This window comes from Myxocyprinus asiaticus, chromosome 36 (assembly GCF_019703515.2).
Source record: "Myxocyprinus asiaticus isolate MX2 ecotype Aquarium Trade chromosome 36, UBuf_Myxa_2, whole genome shotgun sequence".
Lineage (NCBI taxonomy): Eukaryota > Metazoa > Chordata > Actinopteri > Cypriniformes > Catostomidae > Myxocyprinus > Myxocyprinus asiaticus.
The window spans coordinates 2,099,755-2,112,323 of record NC_059379.1 but is presented as its reverse complement, the minus strand read 5'-3'; positions in this window follow the sequence as shown (position 1 = coordinate 2,112,323).

Here is a 12,569-nt window from a genome sequence, read left to right as displayed (position 1 = left end):
TTTGATTAAGACTGTTTGTGAATCTGATCTTTTTAAGATGTTAAGCAGATGTTAATTAGAAAAAGATGCTTTCCAGATGAAACGGTCTATAACAGACTTCTTGGAGATGTACGTGTGCTATCTGGGACCATGTTATATTTTTGTAATGGTGCCAGACATCTGGAAATATCCATTGTTGTTTAAGTAATGAATATTTTTGGAAGCATTTTATAACATTTTATTAGTGTTTCAAAGAGTGCAGTAACAGTTTTGTGTAGTAAATTTGCATCAAATGTAACAATAAAGCTTATAAAATGCTTATCTTGAATTCAAAGTATATTTATTGGCCTTAAGTTGAGTTTGAAAGGTTGTGAACATGGCTGATGTCCCAAATGATAAACAAATGAATGATTTGCATAAAAACGACAGTACACTTATCTTCCTTTCTCTCTCTTTCATGGCTGCCTCATATTGGCTCAGAGATATAATAAATAATCACAATGACCCTCCCCTTCAAATAAACATGTTTAGAAATGATAAACAAAGATGAAGACGTTCGGTTTATTAGCCCACGCAACCTTTAAACCTGGTTTATCTTTCCCTGCAAGACTCTCAGACTAATGCTTCTGATGCGTTTAAACCATCTGATGTGAACTACAACAGCAAACCTGCATCAGAGGAGCTGGACTCACATCTCCACATCAACAACATCATCATCAGCTTCATTCATGAACACAGGAGAGAGAGGTGATGATGATGTCACATACACCATCAGTCATACACATCTATCTATCTATCTATCTATCTATCTGTCATCATCAGTCTTTATTTTCTATCTATCTATCTATCTATCTATCTATCTATCTATCTATCTATCTATCTGTCTGTCTGTCTGTCTGTCTGTCTGTCTTTTCTATCTGTCTATCTATCATCATCAGTCTTTATTTTCTATCTATCTATCTATCTATCTATCTATCTATCTATCTATCTATCTATCATCATCAGTCCTTATTTTCTATCTATCTATCTATCTGTCTGTCTGTCTTTTCTATCTGTCTATCTATCATCATCAGTCTTTATTTTCTATCTATCTATCTATCTATCTATCTATCTATCTATCTATCTATCTATCTATCTATCTATCTATCTATCATCATCAGTCTTTATTTTCTATCTATCTATCTAGCTATCTATCTATCTATCTGTCTGTCTGTCTTTTCTATCTGTCTATCTGTCTGTCTGTCATCATGTCTTTCTTTTCTATCTATCTATCTATCTATCTATCTATCTATCTATCTATCTATCTATCTATCTATCTGACTGTCTGTCTGTCTGTCATCATGTCTTTCTTTTCTATCTATCTATCTATCTATCTATCTATCATCTATCTATCTATCTATCTATCTATCTATCTGTCTGTCTGTCTGTCATTTCTATCTATCTATCTATCTATCTATCTATCTATCTATCTATCTGTCTGTCTGTCATCATCAGTCTTTATTTTCTATCTATCTATCTATCTATCTATCTATCTATCTATCTATCTGTCTCTCTGTCATCATCAGTCTTTATTTTCTATCTGTCTATCTATCTATCTATCTATCTGTCTGTCTGTCTTTTCTATCTGTCTATCTGTCTGTCTGTCATCATGTCTTTCTTTTCTATCTATCTATCTATCTATCTATCTATCTATCTATCTATCTATCTATCTATCTGACTGTCTGTCTGTCTGTCATCATGTCTTTCTTTTCTATCTATCTATCTATCTATCTATCTATCTATCTATCTATCTATCTATCTATCATCTATCTATCTATCTATCTATCTATCTGTCTGTCTGTCTGTCATTTCTATCTATCTATCTATCTATCTATCTATTTGTCTGTCTATCTATCTGTCTGTCATCATCAGTCTTTATTTTCTATCTATCTATCTATCTATCTATCTATCTATCTATCTATCTATCTATCTATCTATCTGTCTGTCTGTCTGTCTGTCTGTCATCATCAGTCTTTATTTTCTATCTATCTATCTATCTATCTATCTATCTGTCTGTCTGTCTGTCTGTCTGTCTGTCTTTTCTATCTGTCTATCTATCATCATCAGTCTTTATTTTCTATCTATCTATCATCATCAGTCCTTAATTTCTATCTATCTATCTATCTATCTATCTATCTATCTATCTATCTGTCTGTCTGTCTTTTCTATCTGTCTATCTATCATCATCAGTCTTTATTTTCTATCTATCTATCTATCTATCTATCTATCTATCTATCTATCTATCTATCTATCATCAGTCTTTATTTTCTATCTATCTATCTATCTATCTATCTGTCTGTCTGTCTTTTCTATCTGTCTATCTGTCTGTCTGTCATCATGTCTTTCTTTTCTATCTATCTATCTATCTATCTATCTATCTATCTATCTATCTATCTATCTATCTGTCTGTCTGTCATCATCAGTCTTTATTTTCTATCTATCTGTCTATCTGTCTGTCTGTCTGACTGTCTGTCATCATCAGTCTTTATTTTCTATCTATCTATCTATCTATCTATCTATCTATCTATCTATCTATCTATCTATCTATCTGTCTGTCTGTCTGTCATTTCTATCTATCTATCTATTTGTCTGTCTATCTATCTGTCTGTCTGTCTGTCATCATCAGTCTTTATTTTCTATCTATCTATCTATCTATCTATCTATCTATCTATCTATCTATCTATCATCAGTCTTTATTTTCTATCTATCTATCTATCTGTCTGTCTGTCTTTTCTATCTGTCTATCTGTCTGTCTGTCATCATGTCTTTCTTTTCTATCTATCTATCTATCTATCTATCTATCTATCTATCTATCTATCTATCTGTCTGTCTGTCATCATCAGTCTTTATTTTCTATCTATCTGTCTATCTGTCTGTCTGTCTGACTGTCTGTCATCATCAGTCTTTATTTTCTATCTATCTATCTATCTATCTATCTATCTGTCTGTCTGTCTGTCATTTCTATCTATCTATCTATCTATTTGTCTGTCTATCTATCTGTCTGTCTGTCTGTCATCATCAGTCTTTATTTTCTATCTATCTATCTATCTATCTATCTATCTGTCTCTCTGTCATCATCAGTCTTTATTTTCTATCTGTCTATCTATCTATCTATCTATCTATCTATCTGTCTGTCTGTCTTTTCTATCTATCTATCTGTCTGTCTGTCTTCTATCTATCTATCTATCTATCTATCTATCTATCTATCTATCTGTCTGTCTGTCTGTCTGTCATCATCAGTCTTTATTTTCTATCTATCTATCTATCTATCTATCTATCTATCTATCTATCTATCTATCTGTCTGTCTGTCTGTCTGTCTGTCATCATCAGTCTTTATTTTCTATCTATCTGTCTGTCTGTCTTTTCTATCTATCTATCTATCTACCTATCTATCTATCTATCTATCTATCTTCTGTTTGTCTGTCTGTCATCATGTCTTTCTTTTCTATCTATCTATCTATCTATCTATCTATCTATCTATCTATCTATCTATCTGTCTGTCTCTCTGTCATCATCAGTCTTTATTTTCTATCTATCTATCTATCTATCTATCTATCTATCTATCTATCTATCTGTCTCTCTGTCATTATCAGTCTTTATTTTCTATCTATCTATCTATCTATCTATCTATCTGTCTCTCTGTCATTATCAGTCTTTATTTTCTATCTATCTATCTATCTATCTATCTATCTATCTGTCTCTCTGTCATTATCAGTCTTTATTTTCTATCTATCTATCTATCTATCTATCTATCTATCTATCTGTCTGTCTGTCATCATCAGTCTTTATTTTCTATCTATCTATCTATCTATCTATCTATCTATCTATCTATCTATCATCATGTCTTTCTTTTCTATCTATCTGTCTGTCTGTCATCATGTCTTTCTTTTCTATCTATCTATCTGTCTGTCTGTCTGTCATCATCAGTCTTTATTTTCTATCTATCTATCTATCTATCTGTCTGTCATCATGTCTTTCTTTTCTATCTATATCTATCTGTCTGTCATCATGTCTTTCTTTTCTATATATCTATCTATCTATCTATCTGTCTGTCTGTCATCATTAGTCTTTAGTTTCTATCTATCTGTCTGTCTGTGTCTTTTCTATCTATCTGTCTGTCTGTCATCATGTCTTTCTTTTCTATCTATCTATCTATCTATCCATCATCTATCTATCTATCTGTCTGTCATCATGTCTTTCTTTTCTATCTATCTATCTATCTATCTGTCTATCTGTCATCATCAGTCTTTTTCTATCTATCTATCCATCTATCTATCTATCTATCTGTCTGTCTGTCTGAGGATACACGAGCCGGTGGTACTGGAGCGGTTTGCCAGGAGGCAGAGGAGCCCGCTGCCATCACTCGGCGTCATGGAGGATCAGTGCACAGCTGGCTGAGGACCAAATGGCGGCGTGGTTGGGAACCGGAGTTTTTTTATTTTCTTTTTTCCTCTCTCTCTCTCCCGTCTCTCTCTTGGGCTCTCCTATCATAGGTTAATGGGTCAGTTGTAGCTGCGCTCTGTGGTGATCTCTCGCAATAAGTTTCTCTATACGACGTGTTTGAAAAAAGAGGGCTTGATGACGTCAGCCGAAAAGGCAAGTCGTTTCAGAGGCAGACAAGTTGTTTTTTTATTTGGAACAAACAAAACAAAACTAGCAACGTGCATTTAAATGTAATTTTGATTACATATTGACTTCAGTGTTGGTGGTTAGGAGTTTGTTCAAATTCCTAGCCCTAAGTATGAGCAATAATAAAACTGTTGTTTGCCTCAGCAAACACCACTAACTCACTGACATCACCATTAGAGTTTACGAACATTTGTGATTACTTCTACTCCCATAATTTTAACTTCTGACATTAGACATTAGCACTTCCCCTCGCAGTTATAGCTTTTGATAATGAAAATGCAACAACAGATCACTTCTGCTCATTTAAAACTTTATTGCATTAATAGCGTATATAATGGCGTAGTTTAATGGGTCAGTTGTAGCTGCGCTCTGTGATGATCTCTCGCAATAAAATGTGCATTTCCTCACAATAGTTTGCGTTCCCTCGCAATAAGTTTTGCGTTCCATCGCAATATTTTGTGTTCCCTACCAACAGCTTTGCATTCCCTCACAATACGTTTTGTTCCCTCGCAATAAGTGTTGTTCCTTCGCAGTATTTTGTTCCTTCAAAATAAGTTTTGCGTTCCCTCACAATACGTTTTGTTCCCTCACAATAAGTGTTGTTCCTTTGCAGTATTTTGTTCCCTCACAATAAGTTTTGTGTTCCCTCGCAACATTTTGTGTTCCCTCGCAATAAGTGTTGTTCCTTCGCAGTATTTTGTTCCTTCACAATAAGTTTTGCGTTCCCTCACAATACGTTTTGTTCCCTCACAATAAGTGTTGTTCCTTCGCAGTATTTTGTTCCTTCAAAATAAGTTTTGCGTTCCCTCACAATACGTTTTGTTCCCTCACAATAAGTGTTGTTCCTTCGCAGTATTTTGTTCCTTCACAATAAGTTTTGCGTTCCCTCACAATGTTTTGTTCCCTCAAAACATTTTGCGTTCCCTCGCAATAAGTGTTGTTCTTTCATAGTATTTTGTTCCCTCAAAATACGTTTTGCATTCCCTCACAATAAGTTTTGTTTCCTTGCAATAATTTTGCGTTTCCTCGCAGTAGTTTGTATTCCCTCACAATAAGTTTGCTTTCCCTTGCAGTATTTTGTGTTCCCTCATAATACGTTTTTTGTTCCCTCACAATACATTTTGCGTACCCTCGCAATAAGTTTTGCGTTCCATCTGAATATTTTCTGTTCTCTCGTAACAGCATTGCATTCCCTCACAGTAAGTTTTGTGTTCCCTCGCAATATTTTGTGTTCCCTCGCAATATGTTTTTCGTTCCCTCACAATACATTTTGTGTTCCCTTGCAGTATTTTGTGTTCCCTCACAATAGTTTGCGTTCCCTCACAGTATTTTGTGCTCCCACGCAATGTTTTTTATTCCCTCACAATAGTTTGTGTTCCCTTGCAATACGTTTGCGTTCCCTCACAATATTTTGTTCTCTCACAATAAGTTTTGCGTTCCCTCGCAGCATTTTTGTTCCCTCACAATAAATGTTGCGTTCCCTCGCAATAAGTTTACTTCTACTCCCATAATTTTAACTTCTGACATTAGACATTAGCACTTCCCCTCGCAGTTGAAGATAATGTTAATGAAAATGTGATGACAGATTGCTTCTACTCGTTTAAAACATTAATAGCGTGCATGAAGTCGTAGTTTAATGGGTTGGTTGTAACTGCGCTCTGTGGTGATCTCTCTGTTTTTACCGGCTGTGATTCTGTGTCGAGCCGCATGGCTGCCAAAACCAGCAAAAGAGAAGAAAGAGATTTGGGTCTGTTAAGAGGAACAATTGAGCACATGTTGTCCACGGACTCTCACGAGAGCCGTGCTGCTCACTATTGTTCATTCTGATGGCTTCCAGATGAGCAAGAACCAGCGAAGCCCAATCCTCACCAACGCTGTGGAACCGAGGAGTGTGAAGGCGGTCGATTTGAGGAGTTTCAGAGTTTCTCAAAGTAATTTAGCCAGAGAAAATGATTAGTGTTTGCAACACTGCCTTGTTTTGATATTCTTAAAATGTTCTGAGGCTAGAATACAATTCTCCTTAGGTCACATCCTAATCCAGTTTTGTTCAAAAACACATTTGAGTTTGCAACTTCTACATCTCTCATCCACAATAGAAAGGCGTTTTCCTCCACAGAAGATGCAGCGTTTTGAAAACGCTTTGCATTACCACATCCTTTGGACATGAGGACGTTGAGAAACTGAAAACTGAGTTTTCAAACGAACCAGCGGCTTTGATGTAATTGAGTTGCATTATCATTCAAAAATGCTTGAGCTCGGCTGACTTCCAAACAAATCAAACATGTCACATTTAACACTTTAAAGAAGTCTAGATAAAACAATCTGCCTTTATACTATTTAAAAATGTAGTCAGAAATTATAGTTCTTAATTTCTTTAGAGTAAACATACACACATAGAGCGAAGCCAAAAATAATAGCAGATTGCCCCCTCACAGGTCTGGATCTGCTTTGGGGTCTTATTCACCACTGAGGGGGTCAATCAGTCTTAAAGAGGTTTGGACAACACTTGGGCTCAAATCCTTGATCTCAGAAAGATGTTCAGAGCATCTTGTGATGCTGTGCCAAATGCAGACTGGACTGATCATCACTAACAGTCCTAATCACTACGGTAAAGAGATTAAACGCATACGAGTGCTACAGACAGACTGCAGATGTGGCGGAATTTTGAATACTCAGTTTGGAGTATTTAATGGTTGTGTTTGGATCAGATTATAAAACTTCCAAAGAAATCAGTCCTTTAAACCAAAGCTGGGCTGTCCCACCCACTGTGATATCTCACATTCATTGATCACTGGTCCAAACATAACTATATTAAACATCAGGTATCCTCTGATTGGCTATGATAGTGATATGTCACAATGGTTTTGCATTCAGTGTGGACAAATTACGGAGCAGGGAGAGTATTTCTGAAATTGTTTCGCGTTCTCTCACAGTAAGTTTCGTGTTACTTCACAATAGTTTGTGTTCTTTTAAAAAAAAAAAAAAAAGCATTTCCCTGGCATATACATTTTCTCACAATAAGTTTTGTGTTCCTCACAATATTTTGTTCCCTCACAATAAGTTTTGCATTCCCACGCAATAAGTTTTATGTTCCCCCACAATATTTTGTTCCCTCACAATAAGTTTTGTGTTCCCACGCAATAAGTTTTGCGTTCCCCCACAATATTTTGTTCCCTCACAATAAGTTTTGCATTCCCACGCAATAAGTTTTGTGTTCCCCTGCAATAAGTTTTATGTTCCCCCACAATATTTTGTTCCCTCACAATAAGTTTTGCATTCCCACGCAATAAGTTTTGTGCTCCCCTGCAATAAGTTTTATGTTCCCCCACAATATTTTGTTCCCTCACAATAAGTTTTGCGTTCCCACGCAATAAGTTTTGTGTTCCCACGCAATAAGTTTTGCGTTCCCTCACAATAAGTTTTGTGTTCCCCTGCAATAAGTTTTGTGTTCCCACGCAATAAGTTTTGCGTTCCCCCATAATATTTTGTTCCCTCACAATAAGTTTTGCGTTCCCTCACAATATTTTGATCCCTCACAATAAGTTTTGCGTTCCCTCGCAATAAGTTTTATGTTACCCCACAATATTTTGTTCCCTCACAATAAGTTTTGCATTCCCACGCAATAAGTTTTGTGTTCCCCTGCAATAAGTTTTATGTTCCCTCACAATATTTTGATCCCTCACAATAAGTTTTGCGTTCTCTCACAATAAGTTTTGCATTCCTTCACAATATTTTGTTCCCTCACAATACGTTTTGTGTTCCTCACTATATTTTGTTCCCTCGCAATAAGTTTTGCATTCCTTCACAATATTTTGTTCCCTCACAATAAGTTTTGTGTTCCTCACAATATTTGTTCCCTTGCAATATGTTTTGCATTCCCTCGCAAAAAGTTTTGCATTTCCTCTCAATATTTTGTTCCCTCACAATAAGTTTTGTGTTCCTCACAATATTTTGTTCCCTCACAATTAGTTTTGTGTTCCTCACAATATTTTGTTCCCTCACAATAAGTTTTGCATTTCCTCACAATATTTTGTTCCCTCGCAATAAGGTTTGTGTTCCTCACAATATTTTGTTCCCTCACAATAAGTTCTGTTCCCTCGCAATACTTTTTGTGTTCCCTCACAATATTTTGTTCAGTAAACAATGCATTCTTTCGCAATACGTTTTGCATTCCCAAACAATAGATTGTTCCCTCACAATAAGTTTTGCATTTGCTCACAATATTTTGTTCCCTCGCAATAAGTTTTGTGTTCCTCACGATATTTTGTTCCCTCACAAAATGTTTTGTGTTCCCTCGCAATAAGTTTTGCATTTGCTCACAATATTTTGTTCCCTCACAATAAGTTTTGTTCCTCACAATATTTTGTTCCCTCAAAATAAGTTTTGTGTTCCTCACGATATTTTGTTCCCTCACAAAATGTTTTGTTCCCTCGCAAAAATATTTGCGTTCCCAAATTATAATTTGTTCCCTCACAATACGTTTTGTGTTCCCTCACAATATTTTGTGTTCCCTCACAACAGCTTTGCATTCCCTCCCAATAAGTTTTGCATTCCCCCACAACATTTTGTTCAGTAAACAATGCATTCCTTCGCAATACATTTTGCATTCCCAAACAATAGTTTGTTCACTCACAATAAGTTTTGCGTTCCCTAGCAATATTTTTTTTTTTTTTTTTTGTGGGAAGCCAAACCAATATAAAACGAAAACATAAACTATATTAAAATTACAAAAGGTTGCAGCTTACGTTGTGTAAATGGTGAACTCACACAGCTGTCAACCCTTGCCACTGCAATCCGTTTCACATTTGCTAGCTGATTAGCTAGCTACCTGGTAGATCGAAGCCCATTATAGAATGATAGAAGATAATAGATGATAGAAGCCCATCTCCTACTGTAAAGAACCTGCACACTGTATGTGTGTGTGTGCGTGTGTGTGAGTGAGTGTATAGCCAGCCAGTCAGCTAGAAAAATGGCAGAAAAAAGACAGACATCAGAGCATTTTTCAGTACACCAAAATGCAGTGTAAGAACCCTAGTTGCCTAATATCTCAAAGACTAGTTGAAAGAAGTGAAATGCTAATGGAAATGTTTCATAATGATGTCATTAGGCAAAGCAGGCAACAGATGGCACACAGACAGCAGAGCTGGGGACAGATAGGCAGCTGTCTGGCAGAGACAGGGAGTCTCAGGTAAGTTTGTTGAGTCTTTGTTTGGCAACATTATGAAAGGTTCTCTCTTTTTAAGACTTGTAAAATAGGGAAATAATTGGTCAATGCCATGGATACCCCCACTCTCAACTTAAACTGGTGACTGAACCAAAATTTGTTTAAGGCAATGGTATTGCTGTTGTGATTAATAGTGTAGTTTTGGGTATCGGTAGTTAGGAGTAAGGCAAACACCTCATTTCAATTCTAGGAGACAGACTGTGAGTCAGTGAGGGTGGTGAAAGGGAAAGAGCCAAGGAGAGAGACTTCAGATGACAGTGTCACAGCCATGGCAGGACCAGGTTTCAACCTTGTTGCCAGCAGCACCAGTATAGGGGACAGTGGCACAGCACTGTCCATTTACCTCAGCGATGGCACAAAACCATATCAGCCACACCCACAATTTATAGAACCACAAACTCTTGCCAATAGAGTGTTGACGTTTCAAGAGAAATGGTTTCACCATTTCCCCTGGCTACATTATAATCCATCAATAAAAGGAGTGTTGTGTTGTCACTGTAGCCAAGGGTTTTCAAGCCAGCCATTTTTTGGCCAAAGAGCAGATGCTGCCTTCATTAGTGCAGGATTTAGGAACTGGAAAAAAGCCATAGTAAAATTCACAGCATATCAAAACTGCCAAACCCACCGCTGCTTTGTAACTGAAACAGCACACCAGCTAAATCCAATCAGTGCCCAGTTATCCAGCGTGTGGGGTAAACAGCAGGAGGACGCAAGGCATTGCTTGATGAAAATTGTTAGTTTGGTGCGGCAAAACAGGGACAAGACTTTGGAGGCCACACGGATGACAGTGGGAATTTATACCAGCTTTTTTAAACTTAGGGCAGAAGAGGATGATCGCATTTTACTGAAGTGGTTAACAGAGCTTACCACAATGTACACAGGCCCCAAAGCACAGAATGAAATTCTGAGCACCGTTGCCAATACAGTCATTCGAGGCATTGCAGCTGAGATTAGGTCTCTTCCGATTGTACAATTTTCAATAATTGTTGATGGTACTCAAGATGTCTCTGGTGCTGAACAGGAGAGTGTCTGCCTGCGTTATGTTGACCATGACCTTGTCCCTCACAAGGAGTTTATTGGGCTACACATGGTGTCAGAGACAACAGGCGAGGGCATTGCGAAAGTGGCAACTGATGTGTTGTTGAGGCTCAATTTGCCCATGTCTGGCTTACGTGGCAGAGTTACAATGGTGCCTCAAACATGGCAAGAAAATACACAGGTGCACAGGCAATTGTGAGGAGGCAGCAGCCATTAGCCCTCTATGTGCATTGTGGAGCACACTGTGTGAATCTGATTACACAGGCTGGCTGCTCAGCCTCCCCACTGATCCAGGATTCCCTTTCTTGGGTCCATCAGTGAGGTGTCCTCTATGGCCAGTCAGGAAAGTTTAAAAGCATGTTTGAATCAATTGCCTCGTCTGAAGATACACATCTGACCAACCTGAAACCCCTATGTCCAACAAGGTGGACTGTGCGGAATACTACTATTAGAGCTGTGCTAGGGCAGTATGAGCGGGTACTAAGCAGCCAAGGGGAGATGGCAAAAACTGCATCCAAGACAGCTTCAACTGCCAGTGGCTTATTTGAGCACTTCAGCAAAGGCAAGACTTTGTTGGGCCTCACACTTGCCTCTGCTGTTCTTGGAGAGCTTGAATGCCTAAACATTTCACTGCAGAAGAAAACTCAGACTGTCTCTGGTATGCAGGCTGCAGTCGAGTGTGTGCGGTCATCTCTTAGGGGTAAGAGAAATGACGAAAGCTACCTTGTACTGTAAGAGAAAGCAACAACACTGATTGACTCCATTGAGACACACTCAAGACGATTTGCTGGCAAAGCAGTGGATTACTATAGGGAAGAATTTTTTAAAGTGCTGGATGGTGTGGAGGTTCAGTTTGGTGACCGTTTTGACCAGGACGTCCTGCAAAAGTTGGAAAGAGCGCTTCTCATGGGGTAGTTGGATGAGTCTCTAGATCAGTACCCTGAGTTGAATATAGATTCTCTTTCAGTGCGGTTGCCTCTTTTGCAACAAATACATTTTCATTTATGCATTTGGCAGATGCTTTTATCCAAAGCCACTTACAGTGCCCTTATTACAGGGACAATCCCCCTGGAGCAACCTGGAGTTAAATGCCTTGCTCAATGACACAATGGTGGTGGCTGTGGGGATTGAACCAACAACCTTCTGCTTACCAGTTCAGTGCTTTAGTCCACTACGCCACCACCACTCAAAATACCCCTGTAGCAGCAGTAGAGAGGTAGCAGAGGTCCTCAGGAGGCTTCCAGTTGTGGTGCAGGGGTTGTTTGACCAAGTTACGGTGCTGATCAGAATTTTGTTTGTGGTGTCAGCGTCTTCATGTGAGGATGAGAGGACTTTCAGTACACTCTGCAGGTTGAAGACTTGGCTATGGGCTGGCATGGGCCAAGTGAGACTGAATGGCGCAGTTGTAAATACAGGCTGGACAGTCTCAAGAGGGAAAATATCTGCCAGCAATTTGGTGGATCCATTGAAACCTGCAAACATATGTTCGGTTCTTTTGTTCATTAGTTCAGTAGTGTGTATAGTAGTTCTCAATCTTTTTTGGGTACTGGAACCCCTGCATATTTTGAGGCAAGGCAGGCAAGGTTTTGAGGGGTCCCTCTATATTATATGTAAAGTCACTGGAAACTTTGTGATACTGAATACACTCATTACACTTTT